General features: G+C 41.6%; 1 protein-coding gene across 5 annotated transcripts in view; it reads left to right on the plus strand.

Moving 5' to 3' along the window:
- Positions 1-19028, plus strand: part of LOC149461668 (tuftelin-interacting protein 11-like) — a 305597-nt gene that overhangs the window by 91666 nt on the left and 194903 nt on the right. For all 5 annotated transcript variants that reach the window (XR_016312790.1, XR_016312787.1, XR_016312788.1 and 2 more), the window contains one exon: positions 1633-1715. The gene's annotated coding sequence lies outside the window, so the exon portion shown is untranslated. The remainder of the gene's footprint in view (positions 1-1632; positions 1716-19028) is intronic.

Raw genomic sequence — 19028 nt, forward strand, 5'->3', positions numbered from 1 at the left:
GAGCAGCTGCCCTGCTGCATAGTGAATATAGGGGGTTGGTCACTTAGCATGGGTGCCATTCAGGCAACACCTTTTATTTTTCAATGAATACAAAGCCTTCTCTTACTGGAGGAGCTGAAAATGATATCATTACCTGCCCCGCCTTTCTCCACCTCGTCCAATCAGAGAACACTTTGCATTCCTGGAGAGGTATGGAATATGCATGCTTACATTGGTCCAAGCTGGACCAGTGCAACTGTGCAAAAAAAAAAACATCTGACGTTTTAAAGTGGTTGTACACCTCAAACATGAAATATGAACAAAGCAGATCCCTCTATAGTGTGTACATGTCTCTATTGAGAGCACAAAGTGTCATTTCTGTTTGCTGCTTTCCTTCCTCTACTATCACTTCTGACAAGTTTTCATGACACCAAGAGAATAATGGTGACAGAGGAGGGACGTCCAACACATTGACAGCCTCAGCTCTGTTCCTATGAGTTGTGTAGAAGGGGGGTGTCTCTTTCCTACGATCGGCTCTCAGTACTCTCCTCACTGAGCTCTGCAGAGTGTAATTTTAGCTCTCTGCCCCCTTTTTTTCGGAACTCTTACACCCCGGTCACATCAAGGCCGACTTTGAAATTGTGCGACTTACTGTGAAGTCGCAAGATTTCAAAGTAGAGGGACTTGCCGATTTCAGGTGCGATATGCAAGACATCTGACACAGATGTCTATGCAAATCGCACCAAATGTAGTGCATGAACTACTTTAGAAACAAAGTCGGAACCTCACCGATATGAATGCTTTCATTGCGGACAATAGGGTGCAAGTTTGCATGCCATTTGCAAGTCTCATGGCATGCAAATTGCATGGCAAGTCACACACAGTGCGACTGGGGTCTTAGGCAAGCTTTATAAATTCAGCATTTTGATTGCATGTAGAAAGGAGAAGACAGCAGGTAAACAGGAACAACGTACGTAGGAGGATTTGTTTCATCTCTGTGTATCACTTCACTGGGTATATTTAAGGTTTTACAACCACTTAAAGGTCCCGGTAACATCAATCCAACTTTAAAATCGTGCGACTTCCAGTGAAGTCACATGAATTCATAGTCTGATGTCAGTCCAACTTGAGGTGCGACTTGCAACATATCTGCTCAGATGTCTATGGAAGTCGCACCCGAAGTAATACATGCACTACTTTAAAAATCGGTGTGGCTCCGACTAAATCCAAATCGCACCGATATCACCACTTTAACTGCGGACAATAGGGTGTGACTTGGAAATTGGAGATTTCAACATCCCAAACTCAGATTGTAAATGCAGTGCTTTTGCCTGCACCGCAGTACCATGGTCCATGCGATCCGGTTGCAGTGCATTTTTAAAAGTAGTGCATGTGCTACTTTTGGTGCGATCCAGTGTGATTTCAGCCCATTCAAATAAATGGACTAAAAATCACATCACACAGGAATCGCAAAGGAACATAGTCCGTGCTCCTGTGTTATTCCAATGTGAAGCGGCATTTAAACTACATGTGAACCGTCATCTTTATAATAACCCATCCTGTAAAAAATAGACATGAAAGATTAAACACTTGTGTATTTATTTAAAAAATCTAAATATGTTTTTTTTTTTTTTTTCTTTTTAACACACATAGGTCCTAGTCACACCAATCCGACTTTGAAATTGTGCGACTTGTGCGACATCTCCACACATGTATAGCATGAACAGGGCACAGAGGTAACAGTTGTTTCTATGTTCACATCACGCCGTGTGTGTTGTTGTGCAGTAAACAGACATGCTGTGAACAAGCTCTAGGTACCTGTTCACACATAGTACGGTGACTGCTATTATTATTATTATACAGGATTTATATAGCGGTTTGTTCAGCGCTTTACAATATAACGGGAGACAATACAGCAACAATACAGGTCAATACAAGAGGGATAGGAGGGCCCTGATCCTGGGAGCTTACAATCTAAGAGGGAGGGGCTGGTGGTACAAAAGGTAATAACTGTGGGGGATGGACTGGTAGTAGGAATAGAAGATTCCATATTAGCTGAGGGCAGGATAGGCTTCCCTGAAGAGATAGGTTTTCAGAGATCGCCTAATTGTTCTGTACTGGAAGAACGCCAGTCATGTGGTTGTTTTCTATGTGCCCTGTTCACACTGCAGTCCAGCCTGGAGCCACAGTAAAATGCAGACATGTTGCATTTTTTTGTAGCGCACACAAAAAGGAAGGCACTGCATGTCACTGTGCAGCAGCTGATCACACTGTGCTGCTTTTTTGGGGACATGCTATGACACGTCACTTTGTGTACTTCATATTAAGTTCACACAAAACAAAAAGAAGACAAATGAGCTGTGTGATGCGGTAAAATGTGCATCACTCTGCCTTGTACCGCTGGATGGCTGCAGCCGGAATGGACGGCTGCCCACACACCAAACCCATTCAGTTTACCCTCGGTTCACATCTGTGTGGGTGGTGCCGATGCGGGACCTGCACAAATACCTGCAGCTGCACCACCCACACACAGGAATGCGGGACCCGCTGGCGGGTGTCATTAATTCTAATGGTACGCCACCCGCACTGGATATGGCAACCGTACTGGGCACCTCGGTTCCTGGGCGGGCTGCGATTTCCAAAGTAGATATAGAAATATAGATTTCTTCCCTGCATGTCCCGGGGCACAGGAGTCCATTCAAATGTATAGGCTCTCGTGCCCATGTAAATCGCGGCCCGCACGACCACACAGATGTGAACTGGGGGTTAGTGTGTGGGCAGTGTGAACAGCCCCTAATTTAACCACTTCCAGTCCGGACACTTTTACCCCCGTCCTGTCCAGGCCAATTTTCAGCTTTCAGCGCTATCACACTATCACACTTTGAATGACAGTTGTGCGGTCATGCAACACTGTACTCAATAATTTTTTTAGCATTTTTTTGAGACAGATAAGACTTTTTTTTGGTGGTATTTATTCACTACTGGGATTTTTATTTTTTTTGCTATATAAATGAAAAAGTTCAAAAATTTTGAAAAAAAGTGCTTTTCTTATAATCTTTTGCAAATAAATAATCTTTCTTCATAAATCTTGTCCAAAATGTATTGTTATCTTTATAGTAAAAAAAACCCCTCAAGTTAGTTTACAAGCAAAAATTTTTCAAATTTTTTTTTCAATTTTTCAAAAACATTTTTACTGTTCCTTCTGCCTGGAAACTGAGAATTGTCCATGGTGTCCAAAAAGCGTCCCTTTAGGTCAAAAGCGGTTTTAGACCGGCTAGAGAACAGCGATAGTAAATCAGAACCACTTGCAGAATTGAGTGATAATGATTCGTGGGGGAAATTAGTCATCAGACACTGAAAACGATTTTGCGACTTTGCTCAGCAATGTGCGAACTTGGCGCTACATTTCAAATTTCAGTGTTTTTGGTTTGCTTATAATATTGAATTAAATGTATTATTATTATATTAATATTATTTATGATTATTCCTTTTATTATAATTTATGATTTCGTGTTTCAAACTATATCATACCCGGGATGTTTACTAGACTCTTGTTCGGACAGATTTCAGTGAGTTATTCCTAAGAATTACAGCCTACAATAAAAAAAACGATATATTTCCATGCAAAAAAATGTACCGCTTTGAGCACTGAAATACTGACATAATCAGACCGCTAGGGAGGTTAACTAGTGGATGTGAATAGTTTTTTTTTTTTTTTTTTTAAATATATTGTTTAGTGTCACAAAAAAAATCTGTCCTCCTCCTCTCCTCATAGCTGGCCAATAACACTTTTTGTAAGTTGTTAAATAAGTGACACTAAACTCTGAAAAGTGAGAGGAAAAAAATGCTTTCAACTGTGGGCTGTGGGCTTTGCAGTGTGCATAGAGCAGGGCACATGACTGCAACTAACATGCACTGCTCATTCCATATAATTAAAAGTGAGAAGGAACAGGAGAGGTGTGGGAGCTCATGGAGGACGTTACAAGGAAGCAGGAAAACACAGTAAGAAATTATTTCTTTAAAAAATATATTACAGGGCTATTAACCAATGAATGTAAATAGATTTTTTCTGAAAAATAAGGATATTGATTAGTGTCACAAAAAAACAACCAAATCCGGCCTCCTCCACCCCTTATAGCCGGCCAATCCTCTCCTTTTTTGTAAGATGTTAAAGATGTGACACTAAACTCTGGTTTACAATAATATATCCAATTTACATATGGGTTTGATGGCTATGGGCTTTGCAGTGTGCATAGAGTAGTGCACATGACTGCAACTAACATGCACTGCTTGTTCCAAACAAAGAGAAGTGAGAGGGAACGGAGAGGTGTGGGAGCTCATGGAGGATGTTACCATGAAGCAGAAAAATACAATAAGAAATGATTTAATGAAAATAGATGACAGGGCCATTAATTAGTGGAGGTGTATGGATTTTCTCTTATTAAAAAAAAAATCCGGCCTCTTATAGCCGGCCAATCACACTCCTTTATTGTAGGATGTTAGAGCTACACTATGGTTAAAAAAAAAAAATATTTTTTTTCATTTGATCCAACTACTGGCTTTGCAGTGTGCATAAAGCAGGACACATGACTACAACTGACATGCACTGCTCATTCCATATAATTAAAGTGAGAAGGAACAGGAGAGGTGTGGGAGCTCATTGAGGATGCTACAAGGAAGCAGGAAAACGCAGTAAGATATGATTTCCTTAAAATATAAATTACAGGGCCATTAACTAGTGGATGTGAATGGATTTTTCAGAAAAATAAGGATGATGATTAGTGTCACATTAAAAACAATCCGGCCTCCTCCACCCCTTATAGCTGGTCAATCCTCTCCATTTTTGTAAGATGTTATAGAAGTGACACTAAACTCTGGTTTCCAATAATCTATCCAATTCACCTCTGGGCTATGAGCTGTACATAGAGCTGTGTATATGGCCACAACTAACATTCTCTGCTCTTTTCAAAGAAACAGAATTGAGAGGGAAAAGGAGATGTTTGGAATTTACCAGAGGATGTCACAAGATGGCAGAAACACAGAATAATAGAGACAATTTCATGAATAATAGTTTACAATGACAATAACTATAATATGTATCTTATCTATAAAATCTATATAATATTTTTGTATAATTTTTTTGTAACTTTTTTTTCCTAACATGCGCTGTTCATTCCAAGTATTTAAAAGTGAGGAGGAACAAGAGAGGTGTGGGAGCTCATGGAGGATGTTACAAGGAAGCAGGAAAACACAGAAGAAAACGATTTCTTTAAAAAGTAAATCAAAGAGCCATTAGCTAGTGGATGTGAATGGATTTTTCAGAAAAATAAGGATGTTTAGTGTCACCAAAAAACAAAAAACAAAAAAACCCGGCCTCCTCCACCCCTATAGCCGGCCAATCCTCTCCTTTTTTGTAAGATGTTAAGGAGGTGACACTAAACTCTGGTTTAAAATAATATATCCAATTCACGTGCGCTCTGGTCTGTGCGCTATGGGCTCTGGGCTGTGTGCTATGGGCTCTGGGCTGTGCGCTATGGGCTTTGGGCTGTGTGCTATGGGCTCTGGGCTGTGCGCTATGGGCTATGCACTCTGGTCTGTGCGCTATGGGCTGTGCACTATGAGCTATGCACTCTGGGCTGTGCACTGTGGGCTGTGCGCTATGGGCTCTGGGCTCTGGGCTGTGCGCTATGGGCTCTGGGCTGTGCGCTATGGGCTCTGGGCTGTGCGCTATGGGCTCTGGGCTGTGCGCTATGGGCTCTGGACTGTGCGCTATGGGCTCTGGGCTGTGCGCTATGGGCTCTGGACTGTGCGCTATGGGCTCTGGACTGTGCGCTATGGTCTCTGGGCTGCACATAGAGCTGTGTATATGGCCTCAACTAACATTCTCTGCTCTTTCCAAAGAAACAGAAGTGAAGAGGAAAAGGAGATGTTTGGCATTTACCAGAGGATGTTATAAGATGGCAGACTATCTTAACAAGCATTCTATCTTATCACTATCTTATCTATGTTTACAAACTTTTTTTTTTTTTTTTTTGGTAACAGGAGAAACAATTATAATTTCTAAATGCACACTTTTTTTTTTTTTTTTTAATTTTTTTAAATTTTTTTTTTTTTTTTTTTTTTAAAGCCCAACTCTGGGCAAAACATAATAAGCAATCCATCAAGGACCCCACTGGATGTAAATAAAGGGGGAACCCTTGGGACTGCAGTGACCGTGGCTTTGTATAAATAAAAATACATTTTAGATGGATATTTTTTTTTAGCCAGCGATCAATTCGGGGCAGGTGACAGGAATGGGCTTTAAATATAATAAAAGCCATACTCACCTAATGTCACTTACCTCATTGGGCCCTGGGTCTTTTGGCTCCTTGAGGCTTGGTCTCCGCTGCCTTTCTTTTGGGCTCTTTGGACATCAGGGCAATCAGGAGACCTTCAGATACCAGCTGTTTGTATATAGCCCCTTTGCTTGCTCGGGAAGAGCGTGAATGGGTGCTGGTTGAAGGCTCCTGGGATGCAGCGCTGATGGTGATGTCCCTCTTCTTCACCTTGGGGGCCTTTCCATCTTCAGCCCTCTTCCCGGATCTCTTTGGGAACCTCATTGGATAATGGTAGATGGGAGCCATGGTGAAGGTTGTAGCCATGTCCAGAAGCTGACCCAGGGCCTCAGTCTTCTCTGCCTTTCCTCCCTGCAGATGCGTCACAGCGGCCATAATATCCTCCTCTCTGTCCTTCCCGGTGGAGTGTGAAGAGGCCAAATCCAGAAGGAGACGAGGGTCCACTGTTCCCCAGTTGAAATCCTGATCCATCTTGTAGGTTGTTGACAGGAGAAACGCTGAAATCCAACAGAAATCCTGAAGCAACAGGAGTCTGTGTCTTCTCAGCAGCACAGCCAACCACCAACTGCCATTTTGATGTGAGGTTGTTTACTACATAACTCCCCCCCCCCCCCCCCCTCCTTTGCCGACCTGATGCCGGCTGATCTCACGCTTAGAAATTCACCTGTTAGCCCATTTGTTTACTGGATAAAACCTTATTTTACCTTAATTACTACCAGAAATCCTGTCCTATAGACACACAACTGGAATGTTAGCCTAAATGTAGACTGGGCGAGTTTAACCACTTGAGCCCCAGAGGATTTACCCCCCTTAATGACCACGCCTTTTTTTGCTGTTTGGCGCTGCACTAATTCAAATGATAATTGCGCGGTCATGCAATGCTGTACCCAAACAAAATTTACGTCCTTTTCTTCACACAAATGGAGCTTTCTTTTGGTGCTATTTGATCACCTGTGCGCTTTTTATTTTCGGCGCTATAAACAAAAAAAAACACGAAAATCTTGAAAAAAAAACAATTTTTTCTACTTTCAGCTATAAAAAATATATCGTAAACTCAAAGTTAGTCATAAATTTAAGCCAAAATGTATTCTGCTACATGTTTTTGGTAAAAAAAATCCCAAGAAGTGTATATTGATTGCTTTGTGTGAACGTTATAGCGTCTACAAACTATGGTATAGATACTGTAATTTATGCCTTTTTTTGCTATACAGCGCTGCACTAATTCAAATGATAATTGCGCGGTCATGCAATGCTGCACCCAAACAAAATTTACGTCCTTTTTTTCACACAAATAGAGCTTTCTTTTGGTGGTATTTGATCACCTGTGCGCTTTTTATTTTTGGCGCTATAAACAAAAAAACACGAAAATCTTGAAAAAAAAACAATTTTTTCTACTTTCAGCTATAAAAAATATATCGTAAACTCAAAGTTAGTCATAAATTTAAGCCAAAATGTATTCGGCTACATGTTTTTGGTAAAAAAAAATCCCAATAAGTGTATATTGATTGCTTTGTGTGAAAGTTATAGCGTCTACAAACTATGGTATAGATAATGTGAAATTTACACAGCTTTTACTTTCTGACCACCCATCACATCTCTTGAGGTGCTAAAATACCAGGATAGAACAAACACCCCCAAATGACCCCTTTTTGGAAAGCAAATCTCAGGGAGGGGGGGGGGCCATTTTCTCCCGCTGCTTGTAAAGGCAATTCTGCAGCTAATTAACCACTAGGAATGCTTTTACATGAAAGCCCATTGCCGGCTGAAAAAAGTAAAACCAGGATGATGCCTGCAGCTGCAGGCATCACCCTGGTATAACCATTCAAAGTCCAGTGATGTACCAGTACGTCACTGGTCCTTGTTGGGTGTATATGCTATGTTCTTTTTTTCTTTATGCAGCCTGTGGGCTGAATGAAAAAAAAGAGAAGAAATCTCTGCCAGAAAAAGTGTGTGGTATGCCCACCATTAGAAACCTCCCTCAATCCACCCACTTCTAATGGTGGGCACATATGAAATGTGCCAACAAATATAAAATATATATGCCGAAGCATGGGGGCCATCCACCCACTGGCCACCCCAGGCCCCCATGCTTTGGCATATATTCTCTTTTTTTTAACTGCGGATGAAAAATCTCATCCGACAGCACTGCACACACCTACTTATGTCTATTCTGAAAGCAAGACCCTGTTGCTGTCAGAATAAACAGGTCAGTGCTGCAGTTTGACGTTCCTGCAAAGAAATCAACAATGGTTAACAATAAAACATAAACTCAACAACTTTATAAGGAAAAGTGTGTGGTGGTATGCCCACCATTAGAAACCTCCCTCAATCCACCCACTTCTAATGGTGGGCACACATGAAATGTGCCAATATAAAATATATATGCCGAAGCATAGGGGCCATCCACCCACTGGCCACCCCAGGCCCCCATGCTTTGGCATACATTCTGTTTTTTATAACTGCGGATGAAAAATCTCATCCAACAGCGCTGCCCACGCTGACTTATGTCTATTCTGAGAGCAAGTTCCTGTTGCTGTCAGAATAAACAGGTCAGTGCTGCAGCTGAAAGCATTCCTGCAAACAGAAATGGTTAACAATAAAACAACAATAAACCAGTGAAAGTCGAACAATCACAAAAATGACAACAACAAAAAAAACTATAACTATTTTTGGTTTTTACATTTTTTTATTTTTTTGGGGGGTATTTGTACTTTTATTTATTTTTTTTAACTTTTTTTTTCCAAACTTCAAACATTTAAACAGCTGGTAGGGTCTCTCCAAATGCGATAGCCAGTTTCCTGACTACCGAACATCTTTTGAGACCCTGTGTAAATGTGCCCTTATCTGTGCCGTGCTGTACCCTATACTAATCGTTCACTAGTGTATGGTAGAGGCGGAAGCAGGGCTTGATGCAGAGGCCAGGAGGGACAACAATAGCGGCTGTCACGCCTAATTCCACGTTTGCTGCAGACACGACATCTTTTTTGGGGTCTTCTTTGGGTTGGGGTACCAGGAATGGTATCGGGAAAATGTCTCTCATGCAGACGGCTAACTGCATCTGGGAGAGGGATTTGGGGCGCAGCACCTTCTGGATACAAAAGGGCCCTGATGTTCTCTAACTGGAAATTTAGGTATGATCCACTATGTCCAGTTGCTTTATAGAGAACAAAAGCATTATATAGAGCCAATTGAAATAAATAAACTGACACTTTTATGTACCAGCGTTTGGATTTTCGGGAAACTAAATACGGCTGCATCATCTGGTCATTGAAGTCCACCCCTCCCATGTTAAGGTTATAATCGTGGACACAGAGGGGCTTCTCAACAACACCAGTTGCCGTGGTAATTTGGACGGTCGTATCTGCGTGAATGGAAGACAGGAGGTAAACATCCCGTTTGTCCTTCCACTTCACTGCGAGCAATTCTTCATTTCTCAAGCAGGCTTTTTCCCCCTTTTTAAGACGGGTATTTACAAGCCGTTGGGGGAAGCCTCGGCGATTAGATCGCACAGTGCCACATGTGCAAATTCCCAAATTGAACAAATGTCTAAATAGTGGCACGCTTGAATAAAAATTGTCCACGTATAAGTGGTACCCCATATGGAAATAGGATGACGCCAAGTCCCAAACTATCTTGCCACTGCTCCCCATGTAGTCTGGGCATCCGGGGGGCTCCAAGTAACTATCTTTTCCCTCGTAAATCCGAAACTTACATGTATAGCCTGTTGCCCTCTCACAGGTCTTACACATCTTGATCCCATATCTGGCACGCTTGCTGGGGAGATATTGTTTGATTACAAGGCGGCCAGAATATTGAATGAGGGACTCATCGATGCAGATGTTTTTCTGGGGAGTATACACATCTGCAAATTTTTGGTTAAAGTGATTTACGAGGGGCCGAATTTTGTGGAGCCGGTCAAATTCAGGGTCACCCCGAGGACGACTGAGTGAGTTGTCGTAGAAGTGCATAAAACGCATTATACTCTCATATCTATGCCTGGCCATGGCAGCAGAGAACACGGGCATGTGAACAAGAGGGTCGGTGGACCAATACAACCGCAATTGATTTTTATCATTAATGCCCATGTTGAGGGTTAGGCCCAAAAAAACTTTAAATTCGGAAACCGTAATGGGTTTCCATGCGAATGGTCTGGCAAGGTTTGAATTTGGGTTAGCGGCGATAAATTGGCGTGCATATAAATTGCTTTGATCCACAATCAATGCATAAAGATCTTCTGTGAAAAACAGCTCAAAAAAATTAAGGGGAGTATTTAAATTTGCTGTTTCCACCTGAATTCCGGGTTGGGCAGTGAATGGGGGAAGTACGGGTGCTGCAGAATTTGTGGGCTGCCAATCGGGATTTGCAAGCACATCCGGAAGGACACTAGGGGCTCTACGGGCCTGTCTGCGAATTCTTGGTGGCCGCGGGACACTACTTGTGCTCGCCACCGCACCAGCTTGTACTGCACTTATGGGACTCGCCACGTCACCAAGTGATACTGCAGTGCTGGTATGCCTACGACCAGGACGTACTAGGCCGCTGGTGCTCGCCAGTTCACCAAAAGATACTGCGGCACTAGTACTGGCACTCTGCTGCATATGAGAGTCATCATGCATTTGTACCACCTCAGCAACCTGTGAATGGGATCGGGTACGCCTGACCTTAGCAGGGACCACTTCCTCGTCGTCTGAGCTAGCTGTCAGGGTGCCGCTGCTGTCTATAGGTTCGTATTCTGAGCCTGATTCTGCCAGTGAGTCTTCCCCTTCGCTCTCACTTGACATGCTCAGAATCCTATAGGCCTCTTCACTAGTGTACCTTTGCTTAGACATTTTGGCCACTAAATTTACAGGTACCTAGTGCGACTCACGGGAAAAAGAGCGCCTGGCTGTCAGGGACTGCTTGAACCGCTACAAAAAATTTACCGACAAGTGCTAACAGATATCAGGCCTGATTCTGTGAACACTGCGGTTTTGTGTGTAATATGTATCAAGTGACAGTTATCTACTGACACTGCACTTGCCGGGGGAGAAGGGGGGGGCGTAGGGGCTAAACGCAGGTGCTGGCAGGTGTTGGGGCTGATCCCGCTAACACTGCGTTATTGGGGATACTAAAGTAATGTGAATGCTGGTATAGCGCTGATCTGATCAAAGATATTGATCCAATCAGACACTATACTAGCAATGAAGGTTTAGCGTGCAAGTAAGCGTGTTCCTGGCAATCAAGGGGTCAAATGTGATTATCTGTGTACTAGCGGGCAAACTGGTGCTATCTGGGAGGGGCGCTAACACTATTGGAAGTCGCTAGTGTAAGGGAAAATGGAGCAGCCATTTATTGAATTAGATGGCCTAACAACCTATTTCCCTCTCCTGCTGGCTCAACATTTCACTCCTACTTCCAGTTCAGCATCATTCATACCACCTATTGTCTACAAGATTATTATCACAGCCTTTGAAGACCTGTTAAACCCAAAGGACAATGGAAGTAACAATAACGTGTACTATTCGCATCTCAATGAGTTACACCAAAGATACAGATGACTCTTCAAAGAAAGATCAGATAGCTAGTTACCACCCACTGTAGAGCATATAAATTGTATTAGAAAGCCCTAGACAGACAGAGCATAACTTTGAATCCAACACCATGTATTGTTCTGCTCTCCCTGCATGGAGGTCTAGCTACATGCTTGTATAATAAACATCTACTTTTCAATCCGGCTTCAGCAGTCAAAATGTTACTGAAACCCATGAGTTTTGGGTTTCCCCGTCAATTTGGTCCTTCGAGCCGGAAAGGGAAACTCTACAGACATCGTTTAGACACAGAAGGACAGCACAACCTGGGAAGTCATCTCTGCTGGCATTGGTAAGCTAACTTTCTGCTTACTATGATTCCCCTTGTGCTGTGCCTTTTTCTGTAAAGTCGATGTTGTGGAAAAGTACCCTTTCCAAGAACCTTGACTGTTGAATTTTTTTCTTTTCTTTTTTTACTTTCCATACTATGTTACTTATTACTGTCCTTTTGCATGAATGTGTTCTGCTGAACGATTTGCCCTATTTCAGGTGCAATGTGTGGTTAGGTAGGATCTCTGCAGTTCCTGTTACCGGGCGACTGGGCAGGTCAGGGATCGGGTCTTCTGACTCAAAATATCTTGAGGTATGACTGATAAGGTACTAAGTGTGGTGGGGCCATGTGGTCCATTGCGATGGGTGACAGGCTGCTTAAAAAAAACAGCACTGCTTGAAACATTAGTACCAGTTTTGATTGATGAAGCTTTCTTCTTTTTTCTCTTCTGCGTGGCTCTCCATAAAGTCACACCATAAGTAGAGGAACTGTCTTTTCTATTCTACAGCAGTGTCTATAAACTGATGTGAAAGACTTTTTAGGGAAACAAAGCTATCAGATACTATACTTTCTCTAAAAAGTTCTATAATCTTTTCCTATTGAAATTTTGGTTGCTTTGGTTGTACTGTATTGATCTCTTTATGCGCTGCCATGTGTTTTACATATAAGTGGACTGTCGCTCTTTTTGTAGAAAGAAGTATTTTTTATTTTTTTTACATTCCTGAATTGTTTTACTCTGTATAACCGAATCCCCTCAGCCTATGTGACTGAGGTGTCCCTGTTCGGTCTGTGTGGCTGATTTATGCATAGTATAGTCTGGTATATATCCTTGGCCAGGATTGGGGGCCAGATATACGGTTCCTGCTATTATCTAGGTATATCGTATCTTTGCATATGATCGTGGGGGCCTAGTAATAGATGAATTCTGACATTATCTAGGTATATCGTATCTTGCATTTGATCGTGGGGGCCTAGTAATAGATGAATTCTGACATTATCTAGGTATATCGTATCTTGCATTTGATCGTGGGGGCCTAGTAATAGATTAATTCTTGAGGAAGTCTCACCACCGTGTGAGATGGGGAATTGTACCACCGTGTACACCCCAAATGGGTATCTGTGTGATACCACTGGGAGCTCCTCCTGGATTGCCAAAGTACATGATATATAACTTTGGAACAGGAGTGGCTGAATCCCTCAAGGAATGGAACCAAGGCACACGGGTTTAGTACCCCTAGAAGGGAAATTTCACCTTAAACTCTTGAAAGAATGTAAAAAAAAAAAAAAAAAAAAAAAAAAAGGGAAATAATGAGATCTATATATAGATTTGAGGTACAGTCCAGAAAAAAAATATAAGAGAGAGAATGCAGCCTTATTAGAGAAATGTGCTCATATTTTTGTCTAGAATTTAAGCAAGCTAATTGTGAGAGTATGTTGTTGTGTTAAGATGTGTGAGATCCATGGATTGTATGTTGTATTGTCTGGGTTGACTGTATTAATGTGCCTAAAGTGCCCTGTCAGCAAAATATCTGACAATACTGATTCAATATCAGTGGCATAATGATTTGTTTTGTGTTTGTTACTTATGTTTTAAGGTGATGTGATGTTGCAAGTAAAGGTAACGAGTCAATACCATGTTGGTCATGGCAACATCTAGAAGATAAAAACATTTTGATCTTAAAATTACTAAATTTTGATTTTTGACTTTTAGAAGTTTAAACAAATTGAGACATGATTGGGGTAACTAATCACTTAAAATCGTAAAGCTATAAGTGTAATATGCAGAAGTTTTGCACTTTCCATTTTAGGAATGTGATAAATTTAATGTAGGGAAAAAAAACAAAAAACATGTAAAATTGGTTTGGACATTTAAGCCACACCCATTGCCGTTATTAAAATTGATAAAAAGTCAAGGGGAATATTAAAAGAATTAGTGACATGTAAAAAGCATTTTCACTGATCTTATTTAAAGTTTAAAAATCAGGAGTGCTGTCTCATATGTTTAAGGTGCTGACAGCCCACTGAGTGCTGACCCCCCTTTTTCTTTAACACAGGTTAATTGCATGGTTTGTGAATGAGAACAGCTGTATGGTCATGCAAATTTACTTAGCCAAGTGAACTCTAAAAGGAAATCAGATGTTAATAGGGAATTGTTATGTGTATTCACTATCTTGTGTTTGTTTTTTAGAAGATACAGTTTTGGAAGTTTCCAAGTGTTCAGTATGGTGAAGTATAACTCTAGCACACAAATGGTAGCTTACTAAAAGGTTTACATTGAGCTGCTCATTTTTAACCATGGTGTATAATAATAATTTTTTTCTTAATGGTATACCATAAACAAAATCCACGTGGTAATAATTAATTTGACGTCAATAATTTTTGGTATTAGAAAAGTGCACTGTTAGAACAACTAAGAGAGAAAATTTTAAAAGTATGTACTGTATGTTTTGTTGTTAGATCTTTAACCATTGGTTTATTAGAAGGAAAGTGTCATGTTTGTTACTAAATGTAATTGATGCTTATTCCTCAGATTAGATCAATGCCTTGGTTGGACTTCTTTCAGGCTTTCAGAACGGAAGATCACAGCCTTCATAAAAAAAATCAACCAATGGAAGTATTCCAAATTGTTTTCTTCCTTGTTTTATTAGTCTGTTTTCTTTTGTAAATACTTAAATGTTTCACCCCCAATAGCTGATATCGGTGTAGTTGGTTAAGTTTGTACCTTCTTTGGAAGTTCCTATTTTCCTATTTATTGGGTGTTAGATCTTCTTTGTTGTGTGTTCTGATCTAACATGTATGGGCTCTGGTATTAACGAGTTCAACACTCTAAGAGAGGTCCCCAAACGAACCAGACAAAGCCAGAAATCCCCTATTACCAGTGACAATAGAACTGAGCATTTTCTATCTTATAAAGTTTTTATATTATTGTGAAAGTTTGACTATTGAGTTGAATAATTGTTTCTCTATTTTAACACCTATAATATCCTAAGAAATATAATTAATGTATGTTAGTGTTACTATATTGATTATTAAGCTCAGTTAGATATTGTCAAGATTTTAAATTAAATCTTTGTCGGGGTCTTCAGCTTTTCTTCAGATCTGTCTCCTCTATTTCCAAAGAGCAGCAGGGGTATGCTGGTACATGTAGTTCCATGACTTTAAATTATAAGGTTCTGCTGTTGCCTATTGTCCCACAAGACTTGTGTTTAAGGCTGCTTAACCTCCTGCTGATTATTTAATGAGCCCAGCCAGGCCATCTCTTCTCATTCTAATGTGGCTCATTGCCTCAGGCTTTACACCTTAAAGGTCCTAGCAGATTGTCTCTGTGTCTCCGAATGTGTTTCAATCCTGTTTCCTGTTTGGTGTCACCGTACATCTCTATCTGCTCTTAGAGACCCCTGTTTGTTTGCTTGCTTTACTACCTACTCCTAGTTTTCTGTTCCCAGTGTCTGTGTGTTTCTATGCATGTCAGCTTGAACTGAGCTCCCTACTGTCCAGTGATCCCTGTGCTTCATCACTGCAAGGGGTTCTTATTTATCAGTTAGTATTTCCCAGTAGCTTCCTGCCTGGGTGAGTACGAGGACCGCAACCTGGGGACTGTCTGCAGCAAACCCATCTCTACCTTCAAGAGCTCTGGAGAAGACAAGGCAGTTCCTTAGACTCTGCGCCTCGGCCCTTACAAGGGCCCTCGCCCTTGTTGCATGTGCGGACATGCTGTGTTCTCCCCAGATGATACTGTTGGGTATCCTTCCTGTCTTAGAATCCTTGATATATCAGCTGTATCCTGTGTGCCTGCATTCCCTGTGAGCCCTAATCCCCAGTGCTACAAGTGTTTCTTACTAGCATTTTGTGTCCTGCTTGATTTTAAGACCAGTGCCCCAGTGCTGAACTGTCCTGCCATTCTTCTAAGTCCTGTATTCTGTGCTCTCAAAGTCTCCTGTCTCTGTACTTGTATGTTCCTGGTCACTGATCCCAGCCATACATGATAGGCCCTTTTTAAGATGGCCGATTGTTTATGATTGAATTATGAATAGTGTAGTTAAGTTTGGATGACGACTGAGTAACACATTATACAAAGTGAGAATGGTTTCTCCTCATATTAAGATGTATTTCTTTTTTTTCTAGGTCTTATTGTCTCTATAACACAGATTTACTTCGGCAGAAAAATAAAAACGCCATGGCTTCATGGGCATTTTTGTTAAATACCTAATGTTGGACTAGCAATCTGAATGACGCCATCTTCAAAAATATCCTCCCTTATTCCTGGACTTCTTGACATCAGCCACAAACAACAGTGATGGAGAAAAGTGGTTTCAAAACTTTTGAGTATCTGAAGAACATTTCCACTTATCATTTCAGCTGTCCATGAATAGAAGTCAAAGCTCAATTTGCTATAATTGCAGCAGATCTGCACACCTACCGGAAGTTTCTTGTCATGTGGACTGCGATGGTCCTGAAGAAAATATTATGTATGAACATTGTACGAGTTCTTAGGTGTTGCAGTACAGTCTTATGGAGGACTAGCTGTCAGGGATACATTGGAGGAATCAACTACAGACTTGGCGTTCATAAACAGTTAGCCCAACACAGTTTTTTTTTAGACTTTTTGATTTTTAATTTTTGTTTAATGTTTTGCATTTTTCAGCCTTTCTGAAGCAAAATTAGATTTTTCTGCAGAAGTAAATTGGATGTATAAATCAGGAGAAATATGAACTAGAAAGAAATATTAGGCAAACAAAGTGAGATGTATGAGAATTTAAGGGAGGAATTGTAAAGCAAACATGTTTCTCAAATTTCTTTTTAGGAAGGGATAATTGTTTGGACAATATGATGTCCAAGAGGAGGGATTGTAAGGGAAAATGGAGCAGCCATTTATTGAATTAGATGGCCTAACAACCTATTTCCCTCTCCTGCTGGCTCAACATTTCACTCCTACTTCCAGTTCAGCATCATTCATACCACCTATTGTCTACAAGATTATTATCACAGCCTTTGAAGACCTGTTAAACCCAAAGGACAATGGAAGTAACAATAACGTGTACTATTCGCATCTCAATGAGTTACACCAAAGATACAGATGACTCTTCAAAGAAAGATCAGATAGCTAGTTACCACCCACTGTAGAGCATATAAATTGTATTAGAAAGCCCTAGACAGACAGAGCATAACTTTGAATCCAACACCATGTATTGTTCTGCTCTCCCTGCATGGAGGTCTAGCTACATGCTTGTATAATAAACATCTACTTTTCAATCCGGCTTCAGCAGTCAAAATGTTACTGAAACCCATGAGTTTTGGGTTTCCCCGTCACTAGCGACACTGATACAGTGATCAGTAAAAATTGGTTCACTGAGCAGTGACACTGGTGACAGGGCAGTGAAGGGGTCAACTCAGGGGGGAGGGGGGGGGGCGATCAAGGGGTTAGACGGGATCACTGGTGTATTAGCGGGCAATCTGGCGCTATCTGGGAGGGGCGCTAACACTAACGGAAGTCGCCAGCGACACTGATACAGTGATCAGTAAAAATTGGTTCACTGATCAGTGACACTGGTGACAGGGCAGTGAAGGGGTCAACTCGGGGAGGGGGGGGGGCGATCAAGGGGTTAGACGGGACTACTGGTGTATTAGCGGGCAATCTGGCGCTATCTGGGAGGGGCGCTAACACTAACGGAAGTCGCCAGCGACACTGATACAGTGATCAGTAAAAATTGGTTCACTGATCAGTGACACTGGTGAGAGGGCAGTGAAGGGGTCAACTCAGGGGGGGGGGGGGCGATCAAGGGGTTAGACGGGACTACTGGTGTATTAGTGGGCAATCTGGCGCTATCTGGGAGGGGCGCTAACACTATCGGAAGTCGCCAGCGACACTGATACAGTGATCAGTAAAAATCGCTTCACTGATCAGTGACACTGGTGACAGGGCAGTTAAGGGGTTAACTGGGGGGGTGGGGGGGGAAATGAAGGGGTGAAATGGCTTTATTGGTGTACTGGGGGGCAAACTGGCGCTATCTGGGAGGGGCGTTAGCACTATTGGAAGTCGCCAGCGACACTGATACAGTGATCAATAAAAATCGCTTCACTGATCAGGTACACTGGTGACAGGGCAGTGAAGGGTTAACTGGGGGGGGGCAATCAGGGGGTTAAATGTGTCCTAGAGTGTGTTCTAACTGTTAGTGTAGTGTTTTACTCACGTTTAAATGTCTCTTCTTCTCTGTCTGGAACGGAATGTGTCCAGGCAGAGAAGAATGACATCATATCCTGCCCTGTGTAAATATCAACACAGGACAGGATAGGACAGGGACCGATCATCCGATTTCAGCCAGAAATCACTGGCTGAAATCTAATGATTGATCCCTCCTGGATCGAATCGGATCACCCGCGGGTCGGCGGGAGCGCGCGCGCGCGCCCCCTGCCGGCGAAAGTGTCGGGAGCGCGGAACCCGTTTTTAAACGTGGTTTTGCGCTCCACTGCCGCCCTGCACACGTATAAACACAGTGGCAGGGCGGCAAGCGGTTAACCCTTTCTCTGCCAGAGCCGGTTTTACAGTTTTTTTTCCCACATATGTTTACAAATTCATTTAAGGCAATTACTAAAAATTACAGAATTCCCCCAAACATGATATATTTTCGTAGCCTCCCTAGCGGTCTGATTATGTCAGTATTTCTGTGCTCAAAGCGGTACATTTTTTTTGCATGGAAATATGTTGTTTTTTATTGTAGGCTGTAATTTTTAGCAATAACTCACTGAAATCTGTCCGAACAAGAGTCTAGTAAACATCCCGGGTATGATAAAATTTGAAACACGAAATCATAAATTATAAATTTAATAAATAATCATAAAAAATAATATAATAATAAATTTAATTCAATATTATAA

Source organism: Staurois parvus, unplaced genomic scaffold (genome assembly GCF_062004578.1).
Source record: "Staurois parvus isolate SC_StPar_1 unplaced genomic scaffold, SC_StPar_1.0 ptg000195l, whole genome shotgun sequence".
Classification (NCBI taxonomy): domain Eukaryota; kingdom Metazoa; phylum Chordata; class Amphibia; order Anura; family Ranidae; genus Staurois; species Staurois parvus.